This window comes from Vombatus ursinus, unplaced genomic scaffold (genome assembly GCF_900497805.2).
Source record: "Vombatus ursinus unplaced genomic scaffold, bare-nosed wombat genome assembly UNPS02015066.1, whole genome shotgun sequence".
Taxonomy (NCBI): domain Eukaryota; kingdom Metazoa; phylum Chordata; class Mammalia; order Diprotodontia; family Vombatidae; genus Vombatus; species Vombatus ursinus.
The window spans coordinates 7,999,721-8,024,494 of NW_020954844.1; the positions used below are offsets into that span (position 1 = coordinate 7,999,721).

The following is a 24,774-nucleotide window of genomic DNA, read 5'->3' on the forward strand; positions in this document are numbered from 1 at the left end:
TGCCCCTCCCCTGCTCCAGAACCCTGCACTGTTATCTTCTTTATGTTCTTTTCAGTGCTTCTGTTATATCCCCCCTCATCCTCCCCACCCTGGGCAGAATGGCAGCCGCTCTGATCAATGAGGAATGAAGACCCTTGAGGGAAGGGCTGTGTTCAAGGTTGTCCTTGCATGCCCTGGGCAGCTCCTGACACACGGGTTGGCACTGGACACAGGGGGTCATGCAGGGAAACCTGGAGGAGAAGAGAACGGTCCCTGCCTTCAAGGAGCTTATATTCTAAACTGCTAAGCATTCAAACTCTGCCTCAGAAAGTGCAGCTCTGATAGGTTGGCCACACTGTTCAAATGCAAAACGTCAGCTTGCCAAAAAGACTATTTTATGGAGAACTCACACAGGGCAAGCATTCACATGGTGGTCAGAAGAAGCGATACAAGGACACTCTCAAGGTCTCTCTTAAGAACTTTGAAATTGCTTGTGTGACATGGGAGAACCTGGCCCAGGACCGCCCAGCATGGCGCGCCCACATCAGAGAAGGTGCTGCGCTCTCTGAACAAAGCAGAATTGAAACAGCTCAAAAGAAATGCAAGACGCCCAAATTTAGAGAATCCACCTGAAATGTTCACATGGACTCTTTGTGCCCAACCTGTGGTAGAACATTCTAAGCTCCTATTGGTCTGATCAGTCACGGTCGAACACACTGTAATTGACTCTAGCACAGTGATGTCATTTTGGTGCTCTTCAAGAATGAAGGACAACAGCCATTCTAAATGGAAGACAGCACATGTGTGTATCACACACACACACACACACACACACACACACAACCCTATGACCTGATTCTATATGATCTCTCTGGCATCAAATTCAAGGTTCCCTGTGATCTGATTCTAAGCCTACCTTTATCTCCTCCCTACATGAATTTTCCATCAACCAGGCTAGTCTCCTCGTTGACCTCCCCCCCTATATCATACTCAGTCCCATCTCTGTACCTTTGCTTTCACTGTTCCCACTACCAGAACTGCCTCTCCCTTCTCTCTGCTTTTTCCAGTTCATCCATCACCTTTGTAGTCTTCTTACTACAAGGTAAATACTTCTTATTTCTTGTTCCTCTCTATGACCCAATGACATCACCTCCCAACTCTGCCCCTTTTCATTGGCTCTCCCTCATGCCTAGAACACTCTCCCTCCTCATCTCGCTTCCTTCAGTTGAAGTTCCATCTTCTGCCTAAAGCCTCTGCCAGTCTTCATCAAGCACAGCAGTGCCTTCCTTCTGAGCCTACCCCCACTTTATCCCATCTGTATCTTGTTTGGGCATTGTTATTTCTCCTGCCAGACTGGGAGCTCCTTCAGGGGAGGGTCATTCTTTGTGCACCAAGCCTAGCTTACTGACTGACATTCAAGGACCAATGGAAAAGTCCAGTGTCCTGCAGGGAGTCTTCCCTGACCATCCCATCCCCTTAGGATCTTTCCCTTACTCTGCACTCCTCCAGCACCAACACACCATCTCATAAGAGTCTCATGTTGTTTTGTAATTGTTTCTTCTTACACATGGCCCTCTTTTCTCTGAGACATCCCACTGGCATCTCAAACTCATCATGTCCAAAACTGAACTCACTATCTACCCCCTAGATCTGGCCCTCTTGCAAAACCTCCTCAAAACCTCTGTGCAAGGAGCCATCATCGTCGAGATCACCCCGGCTTACAACTCCAAATTCACCTTCCCTTCTCTCTTCCTCACCTCCTTTATTCAGTCAGTTGCCAAGTCTTGTAAATTCCACAACATCTGTCCCAGCAGCCCCCTGTCCTCCACTCACCTGGCCACTACCCTAACTTGGGCTCCCATCTCAAGTGTAGTAATAGCCCAGCTTCTAGTCTCTCCTCTCTCTAATCTGTTCCCCACACAATTGCTATTTACAGAAATGTCTAGCTGCTCGGTACCGTGTTAGGCACTGGGATTTGAAAAATTAAGGACAAAACTGAAACAGTCCCTGCCCTCATGAAGCTTATATTCTAAAGGGAAGGCAACATGTATGTCGTACACACACACACACACACACACACACACACACACACAATAAAAGGTAAAAGGGTTGGAGTAAATACCAGCAGCTAGGGTGAGTAGGAAAGGTTTGATGTAGAAGGTAGCACTCCAGTTGGGTTTGGGGGCGAAACTAAGGATTCCAAGGTAAAAGTGAAGAGGGGAGGCATACCAGCCTGGGCAAATGCATGGACACGGGTCCGAGGAACAGTAAAGTTAGTCTGACCTTATTACTCGCCTGCTCAAAAATGGCTCCTGATTGGCTCTAAGGTGAATCAATCAATCAATAAACATTTATTAAGTGCCTCCTTCATGCCAGGCACTGCACCAAGACATAAACACCTTTATGTGTCTTCTCCCATAAAAATGTAAGCTCCTTGAAGGCAGGGACTGTCTTTCTATCTCCTTATTTTTGTATTCACCAAGCTTACTTAGCACAGTGCCTGACTCATACTAGATGCCTAATAAATTCTGGTTGATTTGACTTGGGACCATCTTTCCAGCTTTATTTCACATCATTCGCCTTTACACCAGCCAAACTGGACCATACTGGCAGTTTCCCCAACATAACATCCTTTCTCGGCATCCTCCCAGGCTCTCAGCCCCCCCAAGTCTGGCCAGGCCTGGCATGTCCTCCCCTCCTGATCCACAACTCAGAATCCAAAGATCTTCACTCCAGAATCAGCACTAATGCTGCTGCTTCTTCAAGCGCAGTCTGCAGGGTTTGACTCTCTCCCTCAAAGATTTATGTAAGATTCGAGGACCTTGTGTTGAGAGCAAGAAGGGCCCTGAATGGCCAGCTGGGCCAAACCCCTCATTTTATAGAAATGAAGAGGAATGACTTGCCCAGGGTTATACAGATAGTACAAGATTGCAACCGAGATCTAATCTCCCCTCCCCCCAGCAGAATGGAAACTCCTTAAGAACAGGGACTATCCTGGTTTTGTCCTGGTATCTCCAAGCAGTCTTTTTGTTGTTGTTGTTCAGTCACCTCTGATTCTTTGTGGCCCTATTTGGGGTTTTCTTGGCAAAGATACTGGTGTGATTTGCCATTTCCTTCTCCAGTTCATTTTACAGATGAAGAAACTGAGGCAAACAGGATTAAGTGACTTGCCTAGGGTCACACTGCCAGTATGAGTCCTCCTGACTCCAGGCCCACCATACTATTCACTATGCCACCTAGCTGCCTCCAAGGTGCCTAGCACTTTGCATGATGGTACTAAAAGCCTGGAGGCCACATGTGACCCTCTAGGTCTTCAAGTGCAGCCCTTATTCTGTGAAGTTTGGATTTAGTCAAAGGGCCACAGGTCCCCCCACCCCTGTGCTAGATAGTAGAGGCTTAATAAATGCTTGCCAAATTGAATTAAAATTAATTAATTAATTATTAATCAATCAATCAATTAATTGAACATACCTATCTGGAGACAAAGCCCCTGCCATCTATCCCAGGAGAATAATTGTGATGGAAAGAGAGGTGAGCACTTTATTAAGTTCCTAGGAAGGTATCTGGGGCCAGAGCAGCCTTCATACCCCTCACACAACTTGGAAAGGCACACTAGCCTACTAACTGCCCTCCCCCATCTCGGGCAGAAGCTGGGAATTTCTGCCACTTGCTGATCAACCCCACCCCTCCTGCACTGTCTGTGAAACCTCCACCTGAAGCTGTCCCAGCCCGGTGAGGTCAGAGCTGTTGCCAAAGATACCAAGAAGCCTGAAGAACCAGGAGGCAGGTGGGTGTGGGGAGTTACGTGGCAAGAATCCATCAGTCAGCCCAGCCCAGCCCAGACAGGCCCACGGGATCCTGGCAGAGAGAGAGAAGGATGGGGACAGAGGCAGAAACGGGGGACAGAGAGAGAGTCATCGCGAAAGGGAGGGACAGTACAGGAAGAGAGGCAAAAAGGCAGCCACACAGAATGGAAAATGAATGATAGGGAGAAGGGGGCTGAAGAAACCTGGGAAAAGATCTGAGCTCTGGAGCTAAAAAGGACCTCCAGATCCATTTAACCCAACTTCCCCATTTTACAGATGAGGAAACTGAGGCAAATAGAAGTTAAGTGTCCGAGGCTGGATTTGAACTTAGGTCTTCCTGATAGCTACAGATGTAGATATAGTTACAGATATTGATATAGATACAGATATAGATACAGATGTAGCTATCCCAGGCGATGAGGTGGCACAGTGGATAGAGTACCAAGCTTGGAATCTGGAAGACTTTTTCCTGAGTGCAAATCTAGCTTCCAACACTTACTAGCTCTGTGACCCTGAACAAGTCACTTAACCCTGCCTTGGTTTCCTTATCTGTCAAATGAGCTAGAGAAGGAAATGGCAAATCCCTCCAGTATCTTTGCCAAGAAAACCCCAAAATGGGATCATAAAGAGTAGGTCACAACTGAAACAAATGAACAACACCAAAAATAAATACCTGTGTATAAATTTCTTAAAAAACTTGTTTATTCATAGAGTGAAATATAGGAAAACAATTTAAAGTCACCCTTCTTCCCAACAAAAGTACATGTGTCTTTGGACCTTAAAGAGAAATTAAATGGCACATTTTAATACTTCGGAATAGGCTGAAATTTTAAGCAATTAATTTTTTTCTTTTTCCTTTTTTTTTTGCAATAGTCGCAGAACAACATTCAGTTAACTCTTTGGTCTTTTAAAAAATATTATATATATATATATATGGATGGATGTATATGGATGTGTATGTGTGTATATATACATACATATATATAATTACATATAATATCTACCTATTTGCATGTTTTCTCCCATTAGACTAGAGCACTAGACTGTAAGCTCCCTGAAGGCAGGGACTGTCTTCTTGCCTTCTTCTGTATCCCCAGCACTTAAACCTCCTGGCACGTCATTAAGTTCTTACTAAATGCTTGCTGATTTGGTTTAACTAAAGACCAAACTCACACAAAGACCCAGAGACCAAGGCCATCTTGTCCAATTTCCTTATTTTTATAGTCGAAGAAACCAAAGTTGAGGAAGATGAGAGAGTTTCCTAAGGTCACACAACCATTAGAGGCTAGGTCTCCAGAGCCAGTGGGGGAGAAGCAGATATACAGAAGGGGAGAGACTGAGAAAAGAACAGGAGAAGGAGGAAAAGACCAGTAGGCATGGAAAGGGGTGGGGGTGGGAGCATAGGAAACGGAAAAGTCAGGGTAGGGAGAGAAGGAGAGAAAAGAGAAAGAGAGGGAGAGGGGGAGGGAGAGAAGGAGAGAGGGAGGGAGGGAGAGAAAGAGGGAGAGAGAGAGAAAGAGAAGAAATAGTTTGGAAATGGTTTGAAAACAGCAAGTTTATTTTTATATTAACTGATGGGGGAGAAAGGAAGAAGTGGGAGAGAAGAAAGAAAGAGGAGGAAAATGAGAGAGCAGAAGAGATGGAGAGAAAGGGAGAAAGAATTGCTGAATGAGTGAATGAATGAGCATGTGAGGGGACAAAACAGGAAAGAATAAAAGTTAGAAACCAAGAACAGTGAGGCAAATACCGCTGATGGGCAACTGGAATTTTCAGAGAAAGAATGTGCCCATGGCTCTGCATGCAGGGATGACGTGCTGGGACTTGTAATTCACGCGGGCTTGTCCAGGGAGCCAGTTACTCTTGGGTCATTCCAACAATGTCCAGCTCTAGGCCCAAAGGCGCACGCACGCAAGCACGTGTACACACACACACACACACACACTCTCCATCGCCTCCAGCACTGAATTCCAGGCTTCTACCACCAGCCAGGACATGTGGCCAGACACCCAGTGGGGAATGCCCTTCCTGTCCAGGTTTCATTCACGAGCAGGGGCTCCCAGCCTGAGCCTCAGTTTGCCTTAGTTCTTTGTGTCTCTAGGTTTCTCTAACAGTTCTCTTGGACATTAATCACAAGGAATACAACCAGACTTGCCCTCATCTGCAGTCAGCTAGGCCCAGGGGGAATTCCCTCTGGGGAAATAGGGCCCCAGTATTCTTAGAACACAGCCAGGATCAAGTCACTCTTGGAGTCAAAAATCCTATGTGGTTTCCTGTTGTCTACTACCAAGAGAAGAAGTATAGATCACATTTATATAGGCTTCGAAGTTTGCCAAGATGGCTATAGATATGTGTGAATGTGTATGCACACACACACACATATATATATACACACACCTATACACATATATACATGTATGTATATTTATGCACGTATAGTTTTATGTACATATACACACATATATGCATACAGATGCAATTTGATTACATTATGTACATTAAATCTCATTTGATTCTCCACAACAAATCTTTTGCTTTGGTGTGGGTACCATCCCCATTTTACAGATGAGGAAACTGAGGCTAAGAGAAGTGAAATAATTGGCCTATAGTCAGATGAGTAATAAATTACAGACCGGGGATTTGAACCCAAGTCCTCTGACCCCCAGCCAATCATTCCACCATCTCACACTGCCTCTCCCCAGCTCTCTGGATTGAATTCACAACAACTATTTATGAAGCATCTACAACATAAACTAAGAATTAGAGTCAGGAAAGCCTGGATCTGGCTCCTGCCTCAGAGGCCTACTGGCCCTGTGACTAGAGGTGAGTCAGAGGACCCCAGATGGACATACAGCCAGGAGAGGCCTCCACGGTCCTCAGGGCCAATGCCCTCATGTTACAGGGGTGAAATAAGGTTCTAGAGTCCCAAGGCTCCAGGGTCACATGGCAGGTTTCTTGGAAAGCCAGGATCTATGTCCAAGCTTTGCTTCCAAAGAAAACTAATCCTACTACACAAAGCCTCTACTTTTGGTCCCAATTTCTGCCTGGTTGATACATCTGCCTGGAATTTGGGGGAAATGATACAACTGCCTAGAATCTGGGGAAACCCAGTGCCTTCCAAAGGTCCTGACATACACAGTCAACTCAATTATCCATGGTAGTATCTCCCATTGTCTCATAAGAATGTAAGCTTCTTGAGGGCAGCAATTATCCTTACTTTTTACTTCTATCTCCAGGGCTTAACAACAGCACCTGGTATGTAATAGACGCTCAGTAAATGCTTGGTGACTGATAGCAGTGAGGAGCTGAGCAGTGTGATATCTTCTCCAATGGTGGGTAAGCCAAGGAGAATTCAATGAAGAAAAGAAATAATCGAGGCAGCTAAGTGGCGCAGTGGATAGACCACCAGCCCTGGAGTCAGGAGGACCTGAGTTCAAATCCAGCCTCAGACACTTGACACTTACTAGCTGTGTGACCCTGGGCAAGTCACTTAACTCCATTGCCTAGCAAAAACAAAACAAAAATCTCTGAAAATATTTCCAAGGGCTTTGGAATAATCATGTCGGAGGGTTTCCCCTCCCCTCCACCCAGCCCTCACCCTTCCCCTGCTGCAGATGAACATTTCTGATGCTGTTTGGTTCAGGGAATGGTCAGTGGGACTTTCCAGTGGTGGGCACTGCAAGGCTGGTCCCAAGCAAGCCGCTGGCAGTCATCTGAACATGCCTGGCACCTTCTCTGACCACAGACTCTTGTCCATCCCCTCCCAGACGCCTGTGACCGGGGATCATACCCATGGGAGCCGCCGGGTGCCTGCAGATGACCCTCCTTCCACCTGAGGGGACAGACGGCCACTCCTCTGCTACCTGCCTGACCTTGGCTCCTAGAAGCTGCTTCAGACCTTGGAGTTGAAAGGCCCTGTTGAAGTCATCTTTTCCATCCCCCTGCCTCCACACCAGGCAGAAGCAAACCAGAGAGTCTCAATAATGTCCCCCCATCCCAGGCTAGATGTATAGTTCTTAGAGCCAGAAGGAACATATTGGCCAATCCTTATATCGTACAGAAGAGGAACAGAGGCCAGAAGGCAAACAGCCGTCCTCTTGGGCCTTTGGTAGGGGCGCTAGGGGACCATGGGAGCTGTCAGCTCTGGAGTCCCCACCTGCTTCTATCCCTTTGTGAATGTTCCCTGATGGAGAGGTGAGATTTGAACCCAGCTCCTCTGACCCTGGATCCAGCGACCTTTCTACTTTATTCATAACGTAAAATGCTGATTAAGCATCTATTGTTCAAAGGGCACTATGCCAAGATAATAACTAGCATTTCTATAGCACCTCCAAGTCTGCAAAGCACTTTCCAAATATTACCTCATCTCCTCCTCATAACAACCCTGGGATAGAAGTTCTACTACTATTATCATTTTACTGATAGAGAAACTAAAGCAAACAGGGTTAGGTGACTTGCCCAAGGTCATACTGCTAGGAAGTATCTAAGACCAGATTTGAACTCACGGCTTCCTGATTCCAGGACCAGGGCTCTATCCACCTCACTGCCTTTAAGATGCTGGGAGACATAGAAATTTTAACCAAAATATAGTCCTGGCATTCATGGCCCAACTTCCTGGGCCCTTCCTCCTCAGGAAACACCCTCTTCTCTGGTCAAGCTGGTCTTTCTGTTCCCCTAACATGTTGTGGCCATTTCTGCCTCCCAATCCTTGATCATGTTCTCCCTGCCCCACTCAGGAATGCCCTCCCTCTTAATCAGGATAGGTCACAGACCTATGTTTGCATACATTTACATATATACATACACACACACACACACACACACACACACACACACACACAGATATTTGGCCCTAACATTTGCAAAGCACCTCATATTCCATATCTCATTTTAAGTCTATCAACAGCCCTGCCAAGTGACCATTGAAAGAAGTAGGATCCCCATTTTACAGATGAGAAAACAAAGGCAGCATAATACAGGCAGAACACTAGACTTGGAGTTGAGAAGTCCTGGGTTCAAATCTTACCTTTGACATTCACTGTGACACTGGGCAAGAAACTTCGCCCCGTTGGTCTCAGTTTCCTCATCTGTAAAATGAGGGGTTCGGACCCTCTAAGGCCCCTAAATCTGAGGTGCTATGACATGCCCACAGTCATATGGCTAGCAGGTATCAGAGGTAGGATTTGAACATGGGTCTTCCTGACTACAGCCTCAGAATTCCATCCTGTATTTCATTCTCTTCACTGTTTCTCTATGTCATGTCCATTCCTAAGTTGACTTTACCAGCACTAGGTAAATGTTTCATTAATGTTTATGTACAATAATTCCCCCTGGTGTCAAAGAAAAACAATTAAGAGTCAGAGAAACCTCATCTGACAACGTATACAATACTCTGCCCCAGCAGTACACCACCTCTCTGCTGTAAAAGAAGATTAAAAACTACAAGCTAATATTATTTTCATTCCAGTCCCATCTCTCCCAGGAATTCTCCCTAAACTAAGGAGGCCATACTGATCTCCTTCTTTAAAATCTTACAGTCTTTTTCTTTTTTTTTTTTTTGGAGTCAATTGGAGTTAAGTGACTTACCTAGGGTCACACAGCTAATAAGCGTCTGAAAGCAGATTTGAACGAAGATCCTCCTGAATCCAGACCCAGTCTTCTATCCACTGGGCCACCTAGTTGCCCCCAGTCCTTCTTGATCAAAACAAAACAACCAAATAAATCAGCATTTTTGAATGCTGTCTCACAGCTATGAGTGCTATCACCCACCATACAGTCTTTGCCTATCTCCTTCACACAAACCACTAGAGAAATGCTTTATTAGCTCCTGACTGACAGTCTCTTCCTTCAGTTTATAGAGGCTGACATCTGATCACCAGGAAGTTCAACTTGCTATCTGGCCCTGACATATGTTAAACTCACCCGCCTGGGGTGGCCTGGGTAGAAAAGAAATAAAGAGGGGATCAGGCCAGTGGCATCCTAGAATAAAAGAAAGATCACCAAGCTAAGATCCAGAGGGTAGGGTGGTGTAATAGAAAGCTAGAAGTCAGAAGACCTGCCTCTTCCTAACTCTATGACCCTGGATAAGTCACTTTGCCTGAGCTTCAGTTTCCTTACCTGTAAAATGACAAGGTTAATTTGGTCAGGCTGTGAGCCTGGGAACAAGGACTCTCTTTAGCCTTTTTCTGTGCCCCCAGTGCTTTAGCACAGTGCCTAGCACATAGTAGGTCCTTAATAAATGTTTCTGTCTCTCTTTTTTTTTTTTTGAGGCAGTTGGGGTTAAATGACTTGCCCAATGTCATACTTCATAAATGTTTTCAGACTATTAACTGATGATTTCTGAGATCTTTTCATGCCCTGATCTCCCATAATTATTGACCTTGCTATCCAGCAATCCCTTCCACCTGGTGACTTTCCCCATTGTGGTTCTGATATATATCTCGGGTTGGCATAATAAATTAAATGGGAATTTTGGGGAGTTTTGCAGAAGCTGTAGATGACACACAAAGGCCAGCAGACAACACAGAGCCTACAACCAAATACTTAACCCAAATTTTACAACAAAGTACTGTAAATAACCCATAACAGAAAAAGAAAAAAATTCAGATTTCTTCTCTGATACGAAGTGAGGGCCAAAAAATTTTACCGGGGATTTTCCAGAGTGCCACACCCCTAACACCCCCTCCCCAGTGATATAGAATGGATAACAGTACTCGAAAGCACTTTTCCCCAATCACACCATGAAAAACGACTATACCCATTTTACAGGTGATGACCTGCCCAGGGTCGCACAGCTCGGGTTAGAACTGGGGTCCAGCCTCCTGCCTCTGTTCTTCCTCCTACATCCTGCTGCCTCTCGATGACTCAGCCTCCAGGCCTAGATCTCTCCCTGACTTGCTGCGTGTCCTTGGATAAGTCAGCTGACTTCTGTGGGCCTGCTTTAAGATGGGAGCTGCCTAGCTCCCTATGGCATGCCAGGAAGCCAAGGAGTTCTCTCATCCCAGTGCCAGACTCACAGAACCTCAGGGCTGGGAGAGATCTTGGGGGCAGATATCTAGTTCAAGCAGCACCCCCAAAGAAAGGCCCCCTAGAACAGGGCAGACAAGGGGCCCCATCCAGCCTGTGCTTGGCCTCTTAGTGAGGCAAACTCACTTCCCCGCAAGGCAGGCCCTTCCACAAGGACAGGTTTTCTGTTTGGACAGAAAACCATCTGCAATCAACACCCACTATTGTTAATTATGCCTAGTTAAGCTAATCTCTCTTCCATAGAACCGCCTTGAAAACACTTTAGTATGGAGGTGGGTGGGGAGGAGGGATTCCGGGCCTCCTCTTCCCCAGAGGAGATATCTCCAGGTGTTTGAGAGCAGAGACTGTCTTTTACCTCTCTTGGAGCCCTAGCTCTTGGCACAGTGCCTAGTACATAGTAGGTACTTAATAAATGCTTGTTAATTGACTGACTAACCAATCCTTTTAAGGCATCTAAAGACCCATTTCCCCCCAAATCTTTGGCCTTTTACACTCTGGGATTCCAACTGAGTTGCAGGCATGACAGACTCCCACTGTGTGCTCAGACCTTCTTGGAGGCAGCCATCCAGACCCGATTCCAGGAAAGGAGACCACGAGGAGATGCTCCATCGGAGGCTGGCTCCTGGAGCTCTTCTCCCCGGAATAAGCCCACAGGACAGGAGATCCGGCCAGAGAGGGCCCAGAAGGAAGCCTTCCCTTTCACTTTCCTCCGCCAACAGCCAGTTTACATTCTGCAGGGAGGTCTTTCAATACTGTGAAGGCTGTCTATTATCGCAGATGTACAAACACATCTAAATGGAAGCCCAACAACGGGAAAGTTGAAAGACCTCAGTTCTAATCCCAGCTCTGCAGGACCTTGGACAAGTCACTTCATTTCTCTGCACCTGCATTGTCTCGTTTATAAAACAAGCAGGCTAAACTAGGTGATCTGAGATCCCTTCCAGCTCCGAAGGTTGATTCTAAAAATCCCGGTTGACAATTACCAGCTGTCTGACCCAGGGCAAGTCTCTTCACTCTCTGAATGCATATTGTCTCATCTGTAAAATGCAATTAATATTCACTCTGCCTCAGCTGTGGGCCTCTTGTGATGACCAAATGAGACTCGGTATGTCAAGAAAATGTAAACTCAGAGAAGGCAGGGACACCTTTGTTTTTGTCTTTGAATCTACTAGCGCAGAGTGGGTACTTAATAAGGGCTGAATGAATATAATTAATAATAATAATAATAATAACAATAACATTTCCACCCCTTCAGCCACCTCTCCCTCCCTTAACCCAGTGTCTTCAAGCTGCCCTGACCCTCACCTGTCAAGGTGGAAAACGCCATTAGCTTTTCACAATGAGAAAAATAAGTGACTAACCCAAGGTCACAAAGCCAGTCAGTAGGCAGCTGAATTATACTGACAGTTCCAGAGTCCAGTGAACTTGGTCTTGGCCAGAACCAGCCTTAATCCCTTTCCTGTCCCATTTCTCATTCTCTCGGTCACATCCTCCCCTCCTGGGCCCCTAACACCGACCCAGGTCTTTCTGTAAGGTAAGTACCTGATGAGCTAATTATTCCTTCTTGCCTGGAATCTCTCTCTTCCACCTCATAGAATCCTTAGCTTCCTTCTGAGCCCTGACCAGGGGCCCCCTCCCCAACAAAGCCTTCCTGATCTCCCCAGCTGTTGGTGTTTTCCCTGTCCCACCCCAATCAATTACTTTCAATTTACTCTGGACACATATTGGTTCTCCCCAGGGGAATGGAATTTCTTCAAGGGCAGGGATTGTTTCATTTTTTTGGTCACTGTATCCCCACTGTCTTTGGCACACAGTAGGCACTTTTTAAACGCTTTTTGAATTGACCTGACATGGAAGGAAGGAAGGAAGAAAGGAAAGAAGCATTTATTATGTGTTTACTACGTGCCAGGCACTATACTGAGGGATTAACAAATATTTTCACTTGATCTTCACAACAACCATGAGAAGTAAGTGCTATTATTATTCCTACTTTACAGATAAGGAAACTGAGGTATACAAAGATTAAATGAATTACCCAGGATCAGACAGCTAATAAGTGTCTGGGACCGAATTTGAACTCAGCTCTTTCTTACTGCAGGTCCAGCACTACACTCTTTTTATTTTTTAAATTAATTTATTTTGATTTATCAACAGTCACTTCCATGAGCTTTTGAGTTTTCAATTTTTCTCCCCTCCCTCCCTCCCCAAGAGGGCATGCAATCTGATATAGGCTATACATATACATTCCTATTAAACATATTTTCACATTAGTGATGTTGTAAGGAAGAATTAGAACCAATAGGAGGAACCATCAGAAAGAGGAAACAAAACAAAACAGAAGAAATAAAATAGCAAATAGTCTGCTTCAATCTGCATTCAAACTCTATAGTCCTCTCTCTGGACATGGATAGCATTTTCCATCAGGAGCCCTTCGGAGATGTCTTAGATCCTTGTATTGCTGAGAAGGGTTAAGTCTATCAATATTAGTACCTAACTGATTTATATTATTCCCTTCTTGAGCCAAATCTGATGAGAGTAAGGTTCAAACAATGCTTATCTCCCTCCCTTCTTTCTCTTTCCCTCTGCTGAAATAGGTTTTTGTTCCTTTTCCTGTAATGTAATTTACCCTTGTCTGCCTCCTCCTTTCCTTTTCTCTCAGTATTTTTTTCTTTTTCTTTTTTTTTTCAGGCAACTGGGGTTAAGTGACTTGCCCAGGGTCATCCAGCTAGTAAGTGTCAAGTGTTGGTCTGAGGTCAGATTTGAACTCAGGTCCTCCTGACTTCAGGGTCGGTGCTCTATCCATTGCGCCACCTAGCTGCCCCTATCAGTACATTTTCTTAGTTAGATCAGATTAATCCACTTACTTGGATCCATTTAACCCACTTGATTAGAATTTTTTTTTATCATTACATCTAAGTCAACTTATACCCAGCCCTTTTATGTATATCCCTTTAACATGGTGTAATAACAATACAATTCTCAAAAGAGTTACAAGTGTCATCTTCTCTTATAGGTATGTAAACAGTTTGCCCTTATTAATAACATGCTGTTTCTTTCTATCCTATTTACCTTTTTATGTCTCTCTTGAGTCTTGTATTTGAAGCTCAAATTTTCTGTTCAGCTTTGGTCTTTTTATCAGGAAGGTTTGAAAATCCCCTATTTCATTGAATATCCATCTTCCCCCCCCCCCCCCCGAGAGATCATGCTCATTTTCGCTGAGTAGTTGATCTTTGGTTGTAATCTAAGCTCCTCTGCCTTATGGAATATCATATTCCATGCCCTACAATCTTTTAATGTAGAAGCTGCAAGGTCCTGCATAATCCTGACTGATATTTAAATTGTTTCTTTCTGGCTGCTTGCAGTATTTTCTCTTTGACCTGGTAATTTTGGATTTTGGCTACTCTATTCCTTGGTGTTTTCAATTTGGGATCTCTTTCAGGAGGTGATTGGTGGATTTTTGCTATGGCTATTTTACCCTCTAGTTCTAGGACAGGGAAGTTTTCCTTGATGATTTCCTGAAAGATACTGTCCAGGCTCTTTTTTCCATCATGATTTTCAGGTAGACCAATGATTTTTAAATTGTCTCTCCTGGATTGATTTTCCAGGTCAGTTGTTTTACCAATGAGGTGTTTTACATTTTCATCTATTGTTTCATTCTTTTGTTTTTGTTTGACTGATTCTTGCTCTCTCATAGAGTCATTAGCTTCCATTGACCCAATTCTAATTTTTAACATTGTTTAGATTTTGTACCTCCTTCCTCATTTGGCCAATTGTATTTTTTATGGACTTGTTTTCTTCAGTGTACTTTTTTTCAGTTGGCCAACTGTATTTTTTAGGGACTTCTTTTCTTCAGTGTACTTTTTTCCAGTTGGCCAATTGTATTTTTTAAGGACTTGTTTTCTACAGTTACTTTTTATCCTTCCTTTTCCAAGTTATTGACTCTCTTGCATATGTCTCGTTTCTTTTCCCATTTTTTCTTCTACCACTCTCATTTTGACTTTTCTTGAGCTCTTCTGAGAAGGCTTTTTGAGCTTCAGACCAGTTCATATTCCCTTTTGAGGTTCCAGATGTGGGTTTGTTGACAATGTTGTCCTCTTCAGAATTTCTGCCTTGATCTTCACTGCTCTCGTAATATGAATCTACGGTATGTTTCTTTTTGTTCATGGTGTTTGCTTATTTCCTGGCCTTTAGAGAGATTGAGCTCTCCTGCTGGGGAGCAGAGGGCACTGACCCAAGTTTCTTGTGTTGGGAGCCTAGAGCTTTGTGTGCTGGGGCCTCCAGTGCTGGCAGTTGGAGGCCGTAGGGTTCTGGCAGCTTACCTGGTGTTGGGCTGGCATCAGCAAGGCTGGAACTCTAGGGGCAGGATTGGGTAGTGTGGCTCCTGGAGATTTCCTGCTCACCTGGGCTTTTCCTTCTTTTCACTTTGTTCAGCTCCTTTTAGATGGATGTTGCGGGATGTTTATCTACCTGGAGCCCCTGGGAGTGCTGCTTCCCTTAGTTCTGCTGAGGCACCGGGAGAGTTGGTTGCTATAGAGGCATCAGGGGTCCAGGTGTTGGTGTCTGCCTGCTCTACCACCTGGGTTTTAGGATCTCATTTTGGTGTGCTGAGGTGGCGCTTTCTGCTAGCTTGCTGGGACACCTCTCATTCTGTACTGCTCCCCTTCTCCCAGGGCAAAAGGGGCCTTTCCCATTAATCCCTCAAGCTACCTGGGCTCCTGGACTGCTATACCCCATCTTTCTTCTGGTTCAGCTGTTCCAGGGTTTTTCTTGGGATGATATTTTCTGGGCTTTCAGAGGCTAATAAGGGAGGCTAAGAGCGCCTTACATCTTACTCCACCAATCTGTCTCCCAGAAGCAGAAGGCCAGCATTATACTCACTTTGCCACCTAGCTATTATCCTTCGGAGGATGGACTTCACAGGAGAAGTCAAAAGGAGACAAAGTTTAGTCCAAAGACACAAGTCCATTGGTATAGTTTGGGCAAGAGAGCCTTCTTAGTGCCCCTGAAATTAAACTACGTAAATGGTCTCCTACCCTGCCTATAGCCCTACCCTGGAAGAAAGAGCTAAGCCAGAAACTCAATACTCAGTTCTAAGACTTAATATCCTGGATTCAAATCCTGACTCTGATACTTTGAAGCAGCTGTGTGGCTCAGTGGATAGAATACTGGACCTGAACTCAGAGCTGAATTCAAATGTGACCTCAGATACTTACTAGCTGTGTGACCCTAGACAAGTCACTTAACCTCTGTCTCCCTCAGCTTCCTCGATTGTAAACTGAGAATAATAATAGCACCTCCCCCTCAGAATGAAATGAGATAATAATTGTAAAGTGCTTTGTAAACCTTAAAATGCTCTAGAAATGCTAGCAATCAATATCATCATTGTCATCATCATTATTGTTATCCTTCCTAGCTTGGTGACCTTGCCACAGTCACTCGTCCCTGAACCTCAGCATCATCATCTGAAAGACAAAAAGTGTTTTTTATGACCCTTGGGGTTTCATTGGTTCACCCAGTGAGGAAACTCCTTCTGTCAAGACAGATCTCTACCTACTCCAACAACTTCTAGCCTTGGAAATTTGCCTGGGCCAATTTCTGGTTAAAGGTTAACTTGCCCAGGCTCATACATCCAGCATACGTCAGAAGCAAGCCTTCCTGCTGCTCTTTATCCACCATGTCCCACTAACTTCCTATAATAATGACAATAATTAATAAAATAAAAAAATGAGATAACTAGCTTTTATATAGTACTTTAAAGCTGTAAAATGCATTATACATATTAGCTCATTCTAACCCCAAAAGCACTCTGAGGTAATCACTACAGATGCTATTTTTCTTATTTTACAAAAGAAGTCAGTAAACATTTATAAAGCACCTACTATGTGCCAAGCACTGTGTAAACACTGGGGGGTGGGGGAGGACAGAGAGAGAGACAGAGAAATAGAGAGAAACAGAAAGACAGAGAGGGAGAGACAGAAAGACAGAGAGAGAGAGAGGAGAGAGAGAGAGACAGAAAGAGACAGAGACAGAGAGAGAGACAGACTGAGAGAATCCATGCCTTCAAGAAGCTTACAGTCAGAAGGGAGAAGACTATCCCCAAAAGGCACCCCATGGTGGATAGACCAGGCAGAGAAGTCCCAAAGTAGTGCAGCTAGTTTCCAGACAGTTCCCCTAAGTGTACTGCTTTCCTATTGGCCCAGTTGAAGGACCTGCCAAAGCCCTGGACACTGGCATCTTCCCTGACATGATGCAGGAATGACTGACCCTTACCATCTGCCCTGTAGCAGGACTCTCCCATGTATGTCATTTCCCCCAATTAGAATGTGAGCTCTTTGAGAGTGGGGACAGTCTCAACAGCCTATTTTCAAGCACTTTGCAGAGTGCTTGGCACAGAGTAAGCACTTAAGAAATGATTTTTAAACTTTTCCTTGATTGTCCATGGACACACAGTTAATTAGGTGTCAGGGATGAGATTTGAACCTGGGGCTTTCAGACTCAAAGTCCAGAGCTCTGATAACATGGGTACTATCTACCTTGTAGGACTGTTATGGCGGAAAGGCTTTGTCAGACTCCAAGCTCAAAAGAAGCCTGAGTTCCCATTGTCTGCACCCTCTGGGGTCAGTCACACTGACCTTTCTCTTTTAAGTTCAGAAACGCTCATCCACAATATTACTCCTCTATCATCCTCAGCCCAAACAATAGAGGCATTGAAGGACAGCTGCAAAAATGGCCTGTTTTTCCAAAGAGACACAACCAATGAGTGCTGGCTGGATCTGCCATTCAATGCTTCCCACAAATCTTTCCCCCTGCAATCTTTCCAGATTAGTCTCCCTTTCCCCAACACAATTGCTCTGTTCTAGCAGGCCCAACACAATTGCTCTGTTCTAGCAGGCCGGCCTTCTCACTTTCCACAGCCCACAATATGGCCTGTCTTCCAAAGCCTTTGCAGACTAAGTTAGAGGGGAAAAAATCCATTAGATTCAGATTCAGGGGAACTGGCTCGGCTATCCACTCACCCTGCACCTTGCGCAATCAGCCTTCGTCTGTCTGGGCCTCTTTTCTCATCCGTAAAATGAGAGGATTCACTCAGATGATTTTTAGACAGACTTTCAGCTCCAAATCCACTGCATTTTAAAGTTTCTTCCCTCCTCTTCCCTCATCCATATCCCACATTGATCCTCTATTGTCCCAGGAGGCAGAAGGATACCGTGCAAAGAGGGCGGTGTTTGTAGGCAGATGACCTGGGCTCAGATGCTACCTCTGCTGTGTACTACTTATGTGATACTGAGCAAGTCCCAACCTCTCTGGGCCTCACTTTCCCCATCAGTTATATGAGTGGGTTGGATGAAAGGGCCCTTCCTTCGTGAAGGATTCTAGGGTTACTCTAACTTTCCCTTCTCTGACATTATCTGATCCTCGCTTACTCCAGCCCCACAGTTTACCATTTGACAATACATTGTTGTTATTCACAGGTGATGTCTTGTCTCTCCAATTAGACTGTAAGTTCCCCAGGGAAATCCTCTTTCTCTCCCACCAGCACTGAACACAGGGCTACCACAGCACAGGTAGCTGGTGACCTAGACAGCACCTCGCACAGTGGGCATTTTTCATTGAATTAAAGGTTCATCATGCATTTACTGGAGTGAAGTCCCTTGAGGAGAGGCATGGCTAATACAGATGGTTGCTCTAGGGAAATGATGTCTGACTGTCCCACCCTATCCTAGCACCACTTCTCCATCTTTTAATGGCATCACTTTCCCCTACCAATGTGGCACCACGGAAAGGGCAATGGTTTGGAGTCCAAGGTCCAGAATTCAAATCTCACTTTTCTACTTACCACCTGTGTGACCATGGACAAATCACTTCAACCTCAGTACTTTCGACCTTTGACCTCTCTGGACTCTAAAATGAGAGGGGCTGGACCAGAAGGCTCCTAAGGCCTTCTCGGTCTGGGTCTGTGATCCTATCTGGAGGATTCCCTCCAGACATTGGTTCCAGGTCTTCCACTATGACATCTGCTGGCTACATGGTCAAGAACAAGCTTACCCACTCTGGGCCTCAGTTTCCTCTTACATAAAATGAGAAGAATAATTTACCCTGTGTCCTGCACAGTCCTGGTGGAAGGAATGCCTTTCTAAGCCTGAAAGCATTGTGGTTAGAAATGTGAGTTGTGTGGCTATTATCAACCAAGCCTTACCTTTGTCCCTCCTCCAAAGACTCGGCAAAGAGCACAGGTTTGCTTGGGGTGGAAGAATGTTTAAAAAGCAGTGACTCCCATGACCCAACCAGGTTTTCGTTATGGAGAACAAAGGAAATCCTACGCCAACGGGCTCTCACAGCGCTCCCCCCACCACCACCACCCTTGGGCCCTTCAGACTTTCTGCTATTCACTCAAACCTCCATTGGGCCACTGGGAGCCTCAACTCTACTGTTTACAATTCTCTGCCCCTGCCCTTAAAACGGCTCAGCTTCTCACAATATCTGATAATTCCTCTTTCCCTTTAGGAAAGTGGAAAAACAAACAAACAAACAAAAGCAAACCCCAGCTTGCTGAAGGTTACTTGGAGACTCCATCAGTAAAGAGGTTGCTTCTGCTCATATCTCTACCTGGCTCCCTTCTTTGGGACTACCTAAGGCTAGACAAGTGTTGGAGGAAGCAGATCTGTGCTGGGCAGAAACAGTGCTCTGTCGGAAGGCTGCCTCAGACACCATGGCCCACCATGGCCCACTGTGCCCCCGGGGAGAAAGGACCGGGGAACTCCTAAGAGGAAGCCTTCCATCCAAATACACCTGGAACCAAGCAAGTAGAATCTTGGTCCTACCACTAGAAGGGCCTTTAGAGATCACCAAGAAAGTCGGGGGTGACCACTTGTTTGGTGGATGATAATGAAGATTCCTTTGACATGGCCTTTGAGAGTAGCATGGGTCCTCTCCCACTCTTAAATTCCATGATTCTGGAATCGAACACGGAGGCAGTGAAATACAGCAGGAAAAGGGCTGGCTGTAGAGTCAAAGGACCTGGGTTCATATCCCACCTTTGCTACTTACCACCTGTATGACTTTGGCCAAGATGCTGGGCTTCACCTATAAACGTGGTGGGGGAACTAGATGGCCTTCCAGTTCTCAGTCCATGATGGTCACTAAAGTCCCTTCCAGCCGTAAATATGTGACCCTCCATGGAGGCCCATAAGCTCCTTGAGGGCTTACATTCCCTTGTACAGGTTCCTCACACTAATTCCATCCATAAGGGGAACTTCCATTGTGGAAAATCCCTCCATCAAGACAGGTCAGCCGCTGGATTTGTCTGTTGCCTTTCTTTGTACTCCCAGCTCTTAGCAATGTACCAAGCACATAGTAGGTGCTTAATAAATGTTTATTGACTGATTGTAGCATAGTTTTACAGAGTTGCCTTGGGACCCTGAGAGGTTAAATGACTTGCCCATGGTCAATCAACCAGAATATGGGGCAGAACTAGAACCCGGGTCTTTTGACTCCGAAGCTGGCAGTCTCTTCTCTACAGCTTGTAAATAAGGGGAAATGTTGAATGGAATTCATCCCACACACACAATTGCAGAGTTGGAAGAAACCCTGGTGAAAATCTAACCCAACTCCTTCATTTTAGAGAGGAGAAAACAGACTCAGGGAAGAGACTGATTGGCCCAAGGTCACACAGCTTAGGAACTAGAAGGGGCAAGATTCAAACCCAAGTCATCTGTCAGATTCCATATGGGGCATTCTTGCTACTACATCTGGCCAGATGTTCTGGGCCACCAATACGTGCCCCCTTACTAGAACCTACACCTATCTGCCCCATACAAACCATACCACACATATGTGCACCCGTGCACAGACACAGCTTGGAACATATATGTATTACAGTGTATGCACACGTGGATGTGCACACATACATATATGAACAGCACATACCACAACTTATGGACCTATCACCTAATGTGATGCAACAGAAAAATAGCACAACATGGGACCGCAAATGAATACACCGTATTTCCACTCAGGTCACCTGATATTTTATGAGTGCCTACTATGTGTCAGACCCTTTGGTTCTGCTGCCTCTCATATTCATACTAACACTAGCCCTCAGGGAGGCACCCTGTTAGTAGTGGAGGAGCACTGGCTTGGGAGGCTGAAACCCTCAGGCAATCACTCCTTGCACCTCAGTTTCCTCAACTGCAAAGTTATGAAGCTGGACTGGGATGATTCTGAGTTTCCTTTCAGCTCTAAACTCTACGAGGCCATGACTTATCCAACAGCTGCAGACAACAACATGCATCTGAACAAGTCCACCCGAGGCTACACCCCCAACGAATACACACATCACATAATCTGTGAATGTGCCACACATGTGTTACAGTCCTGGCCACAGCACACGAAAACACACAGCAGGACCACCTCTGACACTTCCCACTTAAGTGGGACTTAACATCTCTAGCCTCAGTTTCCCTAAAAGTGAAATGAAGGGATTAGACTAAATGACTTCTGGAACCTCTTCCAGCTCCATCAAAATCTGTGATTCTACGTATGTGTTCTACAATATGTGTGCCACCACGCACAAACAAGTACCTTGGCAGCCTTCACCTCAGCCGAAGTGTGGGGGAAGAAATGGGGAGTGGACCCTGGAATCCTAATCCATACACACACACACACACACACACACATACACACATTAACACACACCCCATCTCTCTCTCTCACACACACACACACACACACACACACACTCTGTCTCTCTCACAAATATACATTAACACATACCCCATCTATCTGTCTCTGTCTCTCTGTCTCTATCTCTCTACATCTCTTCAAACACACACACACACACACACACACACACACACACATCACCCACCCCCCCTTGTCTCTCTCTCTGTCTCTCACATCATCATCATCATCATCATAATCCATCTCTCTCTCTGTCTGTCTCTCTCTTTGTCTCTGTCTTTCTCTCTCACACACACACATATCATCCATCTCTCTCTCTGTCTCTTGTCTCTCTGTCTGACTCTCACACCATCATCATCATCATCATCCATCTCTGTCTCTCTGTCTGTCTGTCTGTCTCTCTCTCTCACACACACTCTGTCTCTCTCACACATATACATTAATACATACCCCATCTATTTGTCTCTGTCTCTGTCTCTTTATCTCTGTCTCTCTACATCTCTCTCAAACACACACACACACATCCACCCCTCTCTCTCTGTCTCTTGTCTCTCTCTCTCTCTGTCTGTCTCTCACACCATCATCATCATTCATCTCTGTCTCTCTCTCTGTGTGTCTCTCTCTGTCTCTCTGCCTCTCTCTCTGTGTCTCTGTCTCTCTCTTTCACACACACACACACACACACACCTCATCTTGAGCTCTCTGGTTTGCTCACTGACTCAGGGCCTCTTCCTGGCTACCTGAGTAAGGGTGGGGGGAGCCCCGTGTGGGTGTGTGAGTGAGACAGGTTGTGCTTTCAAAGCAAAGAAAGAGAGCTGAGGAACGGGGAAATCCGTCCCTGCCTGGGGTTACCTCGGGTGCCCTCCAGTGACAGGGTCACACACACAGCCACTACAGGCAGACAGACACACGCGGCGGCGCGCGCACACACACACCAGCGCCAGTCACACAAAGGGCCTCCCGACCACACAAAGGCACAAACACACCTAGTGCACAAAGGCAGCGACACACTTGACCCCCCCTCCCCCATGGCCAGGGCTGAGGCCGCCTAAGTGAAGCGGGCAGAGAAAGGTTCAGAGCTCCAGCACCCTCCCGAGCAGCCACCTCCCGGGAAAGGGGGTTGAGGGGCCAGAGTTGGGGCAGGCTTTGTCTCGGCCAGCCAAGCCCCGGCCCCCGTGTGTGCGCGCATACACACACACACACACACACACACACACACACACACTCGCATCCTCCCACCCCTCGGGCACCGCACCTACACACACACACACACACACACACACGCACGCACACGAGCAGTGTATACACCCCCCACTCCCCCGCAGCAGTCACCCACTTCCGATCACTGCAGCTCCGGGAAGGAGATCGCGGTCCTCCCGGACCTGCAAGCAGGGGCATTTGGGAAACTCGGCGCCTGTCAATCTTGGAATGCTTCTTGGAAGGCGCTTCCCGCACCCCTCGTTAACAGACACCCACGTTAACAGGGACTGATTTTGCTCCCATCTCCCCCAGGGGCTACCTGGGGTCCGTTCCCCCCCCCCCCCCCGCCCAGTCAACATCGCACCCTGCGTACGCGCACACGCGCGCGCGCGCGGACACTGCGCTTGGGGATCATCGCGGAGCTGGGATGGGAAGGGACGATGGGGAGGAGCCCGTGGTACCTTTCCCTGCCGAGCCCGGGGAAGAGAATCGCGGCTGTGCGGAGCTCCAGCCTCCTGCCCGGCAGCCGCCTCCTCCTTCTTCTCTCCTCCTCCTCCTCCTCCTCCTCCTCCTCCTCCTCCTCCTCCTCCTCTTCCTCCCGCTCCTCCTCCTCCTCCTCCTCCTCCTCCTCCTCTCCTCCTCCTGCAGCCGCCGCCGCCGCCGGGACTGTAGGGGCCGGCCCGGCCACCGCGGCCTGTTTATCCTCCCGGCTCCGCCTCGCTTTCCCCGTCTCGGGCCCCCTCCTCTCCCCTCCCGGGCCGCCCCGCCTCCCCGGAGGCTGCCCCGGGCTCCGCGCTCCGCCCTCCTCCGCCCTGGGGCGTTTGTCCGCAGCCAACGGGCCGGGAATGGGGGGTGGGGGGGCCGGCAATCCCGGGAAGTTGGGAGCCACAGCTCGATCCCCCTTCTAGGGGAACCCAAGATATATCCCCCCACTGGTCTGAAAAGCCCTTCCTGGCGCCCTAACACACACGCCCCCTTAACCTCAAACCCAGCCCCCTACGTGCTTTTAGCTTTGAAACTTCTCCCCAGCATAGTCAGGTCTGTGAACTATAGCAAGTCATCTCTCTCTGCGGGCCTCTGCGGGCCTCAGTTTCCCCTTTTGCCAAATAAGGAGGTTGGACTATGTGGTCTCTAAAGATGCCTTTCAGTTCTAAATCCTATGAGGCGACGAATCGGCTCCAGGTGAGGGGTAGGCAGCCCAGAGGTTATTAAGCCCCGTTTTTTTGGATGCGGCATTTTGGCCCTTAGCCAGCACCAGAATGCAGGGCTCCGAGATTTCCAGCCCTTTTCCTCCTGGCCTTGCCCACAGTCTGGAAGGTAGAGTTTCCCTCCCCCTGCCTTCACACCTACTCCTGCCACCACTTCTCGATTCTGTAAATCACAAATTTAGAGCTGGAAGGGATCAGATAGGCCATCAAGTCTAGTACTCTCTTTCTACATTTGAGGAAACTGTGTCACAGAGAAGCTAAGTGACTTGCCCAAGGTCACACAGCCAGTAAGTATCTGAAGCTGGATTTGAAACAAATCCCTCTTTGCCATACTAGGCTGCCTCCATAGAGACACCAAGAAGAATATGGTCTGCAGTTATCATCTCTTAAAGAAAAGAAAAAGCTCCCTCTCTCATTCTCTGGCTCACCCTACACAGTAGGGTTTGTTTCCTCAAAGGGCACAGCATAAGACCACCCCATAACCCCGCACCTCAATAAAACAGAATGGATCCCCTGTGGCATACTCAAGCTAAAGGAGTCTTAAATTGTGGATGAGTCCCAGTGCCTTTCTGGGGCTCAGTTTCCTCATCAGTAAGAGGAGAAAATTAGACTTAAACTCACAATCTTCAACTTTGGTGCTCGAAGCCTCCTGCAATCCCACACAATGGCGCAGATCCCAAGCCAATCATACCTTCTCTTACCAGGACATGCCTGTTCTTGTGCCCCCTAAATCCCCCACAGGGGGCCTTCCTTTGGGTTTCTTGACAGTAGCTAGTACCAGCAGCATACACAATCTGGCCATCAATCATCCCTCCTTCTCTCTAATTGACCAAGCCACCTCCTTTCCTGCCTGTACGTCTTTTGGATACAACATGACT

At 46.7% G+C, this 24,774-nt stretch overlaps 1 protein-coding gene across 1 annotated transcript in view; it reads right to left on the reverse strand.

Moving 5' to 3' along the window:
- Nucleotides 1-23,233, reverse strand: part of SMOX (spermine oxidase) — a 70,517-nt gene extending 47,284 nt beyond the window's left edge. Inside the window, exon 1 of the mRNA XM_027846103.1 lies at nt 23,150-23,233. The gene's annotated coding sequence lies outside the window, so the exon portion shown is untranslated. The remainder of the gene's footprint in view (nt 1-23,149) is intronic.
- Nucleotides 23,234-24,774: the final 1,541 nt, after the last annotated feature.